Source organism: Schistocerca gregaria, unplaced genomic scaffold, assembly GCF_023897955.1.
Source record: "Schistocerca gregaria isolate iqSchGreg1 unplaced genomic scaffold, iqSchGreg1.2 ptg000174l, whole genome shotgun sequence".
In the NCBI taxonomy this organism is placed as follows: domain Eukaryota; kingdom Metazoa; phylum Arthropoda; class Insecta; order Orthoptera; family Acrididae; genus Schistocerca; species Schistocerca gregaria.
In genome coordinates this window covers 2,795,688-2,803,901 of record NW_026061726.1, presented here as the reverse complement: position 1 = coordinate 2,803,901, position 8,214 = coordinate 2,795,688, and the positions used below count along the sequence as shown (strand labels likewise).

The 8,214-nt window shown below is 48.8% G+C and overlaps 1 non-coding gene across 1 annotated transcript; it reads left to right on the top strand.

Annotated features, from left to right (window-relative positions):
• Positions 1 to 6,367: 6,367 nt before the first annotated feature.
• Positions 6,368 to 6,439, top strand: Trnaa-ggc (transfer RNA alanine (anticodon GGC)). The gene has a single exon. It is a non-coding gene; the product is annotated as a tRNA-Ala (tRNA).
• Positions 6,440 to 8,214: the final 1,775 nt, after the last annotated feature.

Sequence of the window (8,214 nt, the reverse complement as noted above, 5' to 3'; positions counted from 1 at the left end):
GTCGCAAAGAATGGGGAATAGCGCAGTTTGCTCGTGCATGGGGCGTAGCTCAGTTGGTAGAGCGTTCGCTTGGCATGTGAAAGGTCCAGTGTTCAAGCCGCGGCGCCTACATTTTTTGTGGTCAGTGCATGGTAAGTGTTGGTCGCGGCGAACCTAAACGCACGCAAGATGTTGCAAAGCCAGCGTCACAGACTGATATGATGTATACTGACGTAAGGAGAGCAAGATGTAAGTGTGGGGACCGGCTGTTATCGAGGTGTCATCGAGTGCAGATCTGTCTTAGGTATCGCGGCTTAACCTCATTGAAGTCTAGAGGGTGGACAACACGTTGGTCTTACTCAGAGCGGTGTCCGAATTCTATTATCGACGTTATACGTGCCACTTTCATTGTGGCCAACTACGATTCGATACAGAATGCACGAAACCTGAAAGACACCCTAATGGATACATAGAGAGTAGTGTTTGTCTGCTGAATAATGGGAGTGCAAGGGTCTGTGTCGTCTATATGGCTGTATGTAGCACCATTAGTCTTCGGGGGGGGCGGGCGTAGCTCAGATGGTAGAGCGCTCGCTTAGTATGCGAGAGGAACTGGGATCAATACCCAGTGCTTCCAGAATTTTTAACACCTACATGCGCACCTTGCCATGCAAGTGGAATAATTCACAACCAGCAGATGTGTCTAGGAAGATACAAGCGAATGATTAGCATCCACAATTGACAAGCGTGCTGTTATTAGTGCGCAGGAAGCACCCTCCTCCCACGCCTACACTTAATTTAGAAACAGTACAAGTGTTCCTGTAAGATTCTCAAGCCTATGTCGGAAAGATCTGCCTTGCGCTGAGTTCACGTAAATTCCACTGCACATTCCTATTCTTTGCATGCAGTCAGCTGCTACTGGTGTTGTTAGTTGTGACTGCTGATAACAGATGCCGTAGCAATCAATTCATGGAGTGAGTTGTATGTTTTGCGGTAGTCTGTCTCTGACAAGCAAGCACAGGTGACATAGGTGCGAACACAGGAAGCTTGCAGACCCTCGCTGCCTGCAGACACCGAGCAGCCACACTAGGAGGGCGGCCTAAGCCGTAGGCGAAATGTGCTCATTCGCTTTGGCGCGACGTCGAACTATAAATAATGCTGTCACTAGCGTGAGCGTCGTGGAAAGTCGGAAAAGTCGGCTGCGAGGGTGAGTGCCAAGTTTGGGGAGCGTTTCGTAGTATGCGCAGTGCAATGGAGACGCGGAAACTTATTGTGGCCCAGTGTTTTGCAGTTGGACGACAAGATTGGTACACAGTAGTAAAGAGCGAGGCACTGAGTTGGCATGAATAATGGAGTGCACAATGGGGCTCGAGATGTGTTTGTTACCTCAGGTGCTGTATGATTGTCGTCAAGGAGTGAAAACGGAGCAATTTGTGACGGCTCTTTCAATTTAAGACGTTAAAAACAGACGGAATTTTCATTTGTAATACCAGAGCATCGAAACTACTTGGTACTTTTGTGTATATGAACGGGTCCGCGCCTTTGTACTCTGCTCCCTTCACCGCTACAAACCAACCAACCATCGTGTCCGTGCGCATCTGAGTCGCAAAGAATGGGGAATAGCGCAGTTTGCTCGTGTATGGGGCGTAGCTCAGTTGGTAGAGCGTTCGCTTGGCATGTGAAAGGTCCAGTGTTCAAGCCGCGGCGCCTACATTTTTTGTTGTCAGTGCATGGTAAGTGTTGGTCGCGGCGAACCTAAAGGCACGCAAGATGTTGCAAAGCCAGCGTCACAGACTGATATGATGTATACTGACGTATGGAGAGCAAGATGTAAGTGTGGGGACCGGCTGTTATCGAGGTGTCATCGAGTGCAGATCTGTCTTAGGTATCGCGGCTTAACCTCATTGAAGTCTAGAGGGTGGACAACACGTTGGTCTTACTCAGAGCGGTGTCCGAATTCTATTTTCGACGTTATACGTGCCACTTTCATTGTGGCCAACTACGATTCGATACAGAATGCACGAAACCTGAAAGACACCCTAACGGATACATAGAGAGTAGTGTTTGTCTGCTGAATAATGGGAGTGCAAGGGTCTGTGTCGTCTATATGGCTGTATGTAGCACCATTAGTCTTCGGGGGGGCGGGCGTAGCTCAGATGGTAGAGCGCTCGCTTAGTATGCGAGAGGAACTGGGATCAATACCCAGTGCTACCAGAATTTTTAACACACCTACATGCGCACCTTGCCATGCAAGTGGAATAATTCACAACCAGCAGATGTGTCTAGGAAGATACAAGCGAATGATTAGCATCCACAATTGACAAGCGTGCTGTTATTAGTGCGCAGGAAGCACCCTCCTCCCACGCCTACACTTAATTTAGAAACAGTACAAGTGTTCCTGTAAGATTCTCAAGCCTATGTCGGAAAGATCTGCCTTGCGCTGAGTTCACGTAAATTCCACTGCACATTCCTATTCTTTGCATGCAGTCAGCTGCTACTGGTGTTGTTAGTTGTGACTGCTGATAACAGATGCCGTAGCAATCAATTCATGGAGTGAGTTGTATGTTTTGCGGTAGTCTGTCTCTGACAAGCAAGCACAGGTGACATAGGTGCGAACACAGGGAGCTTGCAGACCCTCGCTGCCTGCAGACACCGAGCAGCCACACTAGGAGGGCGGCCTAAGCCGTAGGCGAAATGTGCTCATTCGCTTTGGCGCGACGTCGAACTATAAATAATGCTGTCACTAGCGTGAGCGTTGCATGAGCGTCGTGGAAAGTCGGAAAAGTCGGCTGCGAGGGTGAGTGCCAAGTTTGGGGAGCGTTTCGTAGTATGCGCAGTGCAATGGAGACGCGGAAACTTAATGTGGCCCAGTGTTTTGCAGTTGGACGACAAGATTGGTACACAGTAGTAAAGAGCGAGGCACTGAGTTGGCATGAATAATGGAGTGCACAATGGGGCTCGAGATGTGTTTGTTACCTCAGGTGCTGTATGATTGTCGTCAAGGAGTGAAAACGGAGCAATTTGTGACGGCTCTTTCAATTTAAGACGTTAAAAACAGACGGAATTTGCATTTGTAATACCAGAGCATCGAAACTACTTGGTACTTTTGTGTATATGAACGGATCCGCGCCTTTGTACTCTGCTCCCTTCACCGCTACAAACCAACCAACCATCGTGTCCGTGCGCATCTGAGTCGCAAAGAATGGGGAATAGCGCAGTTTGCTCGTGCATGGGGCGTAGCTCAGTTGGTAGAGCGTTCGCTTGGCATGGGAAAGGTCCAGTGTTCAAGCCGCGGCGCCTACATTTTTTGTGGTCAGTGCATGGTAAGTGTTGGTCGCGGCGAACCTAAAGGCACGCAAGATGCTGCAAAGCCAGCGTCACAGACTGATATGATGTATACTGACGTAAGGAGAGCAAGATGTAAGTGTGGGGACCGGCTGTTATCGAGGTGTCATCGAGTGCAGATCTGTCTTAGGTATCGCGGCTTAACCTCATTGAAGTCTAGAGGGTGGACAACACGTTGGTCTTACTCAGAGCGGTGTCCGAATTCTATTTTCGACGTTATACGTGCCACTTTCATTGTGGCCAACTACGATTCGATACAGAATGCACGAAACCTGAAAGACACCCTAACGGATACATAGAGAGTAGTGTTTGTCTGCTGAATAATGGGAGTGCAAGGGTCTGTGTCGTCTATATGGCTGTATGTAGCACCATTAGTCTTCGGGGGGGCGGGCGTAGCTCAGATGGTAGAGCGCTCGCTTAGTATGCGAGAGGAACTGGGATCAATACCCAGTGCTACCAGAATTTTTAACACACCTACATGCGCACCTTGCCATGCAAGTGGAATAATTCACAACCAGCAGATGTGTCTAGGAAGATACAAGCGAATGATTAGCATCCACAATTGACAAGCGTGCTGTTATTAGTGCGCAGGAAGCACCCTCCTCCCACGCCTACACTTAATTTAGAAACAGTACAAGTGTTCCTGTAAGATTCTCAAGCCTATGTCGGAAAGATCTGCCTTGCGCTGAGTTCACGTAAATTCCACTGCACATTCCTATTCTTTGCATGCAGTCAGCTGCTACTGGTGTTGTTAGTTGTGACTGCTGATAACAGATGGCGTAGCAATCAATTCATGGAGTGAGTTGTATGTTTTGCGGTAGTCTGTCTCTGACAAGCAAGCACAGGTGACATAGGTGCGAACACAGGAAGCTTGCAGACCCTCGCTGCCTGCAGACACCGAGCAGCCACACTAGGAGGGCGGCCTAAGCCGTAGGCGAAATGTGCTCATTCGCTTTGGCGCGACGTCGAACTATAAATAATGCTGTCACTAGCGTGAGCGTCGTGGAAAGTCGGAAAAGTCGGCTGCGAGGGTGAGTGCCAAGTTTGGGGAGCGTTTCGTAGTATGCGCAGTGCAATGGAGACGCGGAAACTTATTGTGGCCCAGTGTTTTGCAGTTGGACGACAAGATTGGTACACAGTAGTAAAGAGCGAGGCACTGAGTTGGCATGAATAATGGAGTGCACAATGGGGCTCGAGATGTGTTTGTTACCTCAGGTGCTGTATGATTGTTGTCAAGGAGTGAAAACGGAGCAATTTGTGACGGCTCTTTCAATTTAAGACGTTAAAAACAGACGGAATTTTCATTTGTAATACCAGAGCATCGAAACTACTTGGTACTTTTGTGTATATGAACGGGTCCGCGCCTTTGTACTCTGCTCCCTTCACCGCTACAAACCAACCAACCATCGTGTCCGTGCGCATCTGAGTCGCAAAGAATGGGGAATAGCGCAGTTTGCTCGTGTATGGGGCGTAGCTCAGTTGGTAGAGCGTTCGCTTGGCATGTGAAAGTTCCAGTGTTCAAGCCGCGGCGCCTACATTTTTTGTTGTCAGTGCATGGTAAGTGTTGGTCGCGGCGAACCTAAAGGCACGCAAGATGTTGCAAAGCCAGCGTCACAGACTGATATGATGTATACTGACGTAAGGAGAGCAAGATGTAAGTGTGGGAACCGGCTGTTATCGAGGTGTCATCGAGTGCAGATCTGTCTTAGGTATCGCGGCTTAACCTCATTGAAGTCTAGAGGGTGGACAACACGTTGGTCTTACTCAGAGCGGTGTCCGAATTCTATTTTCGACGTTATACGTGCCACTTTCATTGTGGCCAACTACGATTCGATACAGAATGCACGAAACCTGAAAGACACCCTAACGGATACATAGAGAGTAGTGTTTGTCTGCTGAATAATGGGAGTGCAAGGGTCTGTGTCGTCTATATGGCTGTATGTAGCACCATTAGTCTTCAGGGGGGCGGGCGTAGCTCAGATGGTAGAGCGCTCGCTTAGGATGTGAGAGGAACTGGGTTCAATACCCAGTGCTTTCAGAATTTTTAACACACCTACATGCGCACCTTGCCATGCAAGTGGAATAATTCACAACCAGCAGATGTGTCTAGGAAGATACAAGCGAATGATTAGCATCCACAATTGACAAGCGTGCTGTTATTAGTGCGCAGGAAGCACCCTCCTCCCACGCCTACACTTAATTTAGAAACAGTACAAGTGTTCCTGTAAGATTCTCAAGCCTATGTCGGAAAGATCTGCCTTGCGCTGAGTTCACGTAAATTCCACTGCACATTCCTATTCTTTGCATGCAGTCAGCTGCTACTGGTGTTGTTAGTTGTGACTGCTGATAACAGATGCCGTAGCAATCAATTCATGGAGTGAGTTGTATGTTTTGCGGTAGTCTGTCTCTGACAAGCAAGCACAGGTGACATAGGTGCGAACACAGGAAGCTTGCAGACCCTCGCTGCCTGCAGACACCGAGCAGCCACACTAGGAGGGCGGCCTAAGCCGTAGGCGAAATGTGCTCATTCGCTTTGGCGCGACGTCGAACTATAAATAATGCTGTCACTAGCGTGAGCGTTGCGTGAGCGTCGTGGAAAGTCGGCTGCGAGGGTGAGTGCCAAGTTTGGGGAGCGTTTCGTAGTATGCGCAGTGCAATGGAGACGCGGAAACTTATTGTGGCCCAGTGTTTTGCAGTTGGACGACAAGATTGGTACACAGTAGTAAAGAGCGAGGCACTGAGTTGGCATGAATAATGGAGTGCACAATGGGGCTCGAGATGTGTTTGTTACCTCAGGTGCTGTATGATTGTCGTCAAGGAGTGAAAACGGAGCAATTTGTGACGGCTCTTTCAATTTAAGACGTTAAAAACAGACGGAATTTTCATTTGTAATACCAGAGCATCGAAACTACTTGGTACTTTTGTGTATATGAACGGGTCCGCGCCTTTGTACTCTGCTCCCTTCACCGCTACAAACCAACCAACCATCGTGTCCGTGCGCATCTGAGTCGCAAAGAATGGGGAATAGCGCAGTTTGCTCGTGCATGGGGCGTAGCTCAGTTGGTAGAGCGTTCGCTTGGCATGTGAAAGGTCCAGTGTTCAAGCCGCTGCGCCTACATTTTTTGTGGTCAGTGCATGGTAAGTGTTGGTCGCGGCGAACCTAAAGGCACGCAAGATGTTGCAAAGCCAGCGTCACAGACTGATATGATGTATACTGACGTAAGGAGAGCAAGATGTAAGTGTGGGGACCGGCTGTTATCGAGGTGTCATCGAGTGCAGATCTGTCTTAGGTATCGCGGCTTAACCTCATTGAAGTCTAGAGGGTGGACAACACGTTGGTCTTACTCAGAGCGGTGTCCGAATTCTATTTTCGACGTTATACGTGCCACTTTCATTGTGGCCAACTACGATTCGATACAGAATGCACGAAACCTGAAAGACACCCTAGCGGATACATAGAGAGTAGTGTTTGTCTGCTGAATAATGGGAGTGCAAGGGTCTGTGTCGTCTATATGGCTGTATGTAGCACCATTAGTCTTCGGGGGGGCGGGCGTAGCTCAGATGGTAGAGCGCTCGCTTAGTATGCGAGAGGAACTGGGTTCAATACCCAGTGCTTTCAGAATTTTTAACACACCTACATGCGCACCTTGCCATGCAAGTGGAATAATTCACAACCAGCAGATGTGTCTAGGAAGATACAAGCGAATGATTAGCATCCACAATTGACAAGCGTGCTGTTATTAGTGCGCAGGAAGCACCCTCCTCCCACGCCTACACTTAATTTAGAAACAGTACAAGTGTTCCTGTAAGATTCTCAAGCCTATGTCGGAAAGATCTGCCTTGCGCTGAGTTCACGTAAATTCCACTGCACATTCCTATTCTTTGCATGCAGTCAGCTGCTACTGGTGTTGTTAGTTGTGACTGCTGATAACAGATGGCGTAGCAATCAATTCATGGAGTGAGTTGTATGTTTTGCGGTAGTCTGTCTCTGACAAGCAAGAACAGGTGACATAGGTGCGAACACAGGAAGCTTGCAGACCCTCGCTGCCTGCAGACACCGAGCAGCCACACTAGGAGGGCGGCCTAAGCCGTAGGCGAAATGTGCTCATTCGCTTTGGCGCGACGTCGAACTATAAATAATGCTGTCACTAGCGTGAGCGTTGCGTGAGCGTCGTGGAAAGTCGGCTGCGAGGGTGAGTGCCAAGTTTGGGGAGCGTTTCGTAGTATGCGCAGTGCAATGGAGACGCGGAAACTTATTGTGGCCCAGTGTTTTGCAGTTGGACGACAAGATTGGTACACAGTAGTAAAGAGCGAGGCACTGAGTTGGCATGAATAATGGAGTGCACAATGGGGCTCGAGATATGTTTGTTACCTCAGGTGCTGTATGATTGTCGTCAAGGAGTGAAAACGGAGCAATTTGTGACGGCTCTTTCAATTTAAGACGTTAAAAACAGACGGAATTTTCATTTGTAATACCAGAGCATCGAAACTACTTGCTACTTTTGTGTATATGAACGGGTCCGCGCCTTTGTACTCTGCTCCCTTCACCGCTACAAACCAACCAACCATCGTGTCCGTGCGCATCTGAGTCGCAAAGAATGGGGAATAGCGCAGTTTGCTCGTGTATGGGGCGTAGCTCAGTTAGTAGAGCGTTCGCTTGGCATGTGAAAGGTCCAGTGTTCAAGCCGCGGCGCCTACATTTTTTGTGGTCAGTGCATGGTAAGTGTTGGTCGCGGCGAACCTAAACGCACGCAAGATGTTGCAAAGCCAGCGTCACAGACTGATATGATGTATACTGACGTAAGGAGAGCAAGATGTAAGTGTGGGAACCGGCTGTTATCGAGGTGTCATCGAGTGCAGATCTGTCTTAGGTATCGCGGCTTAACCTCATTG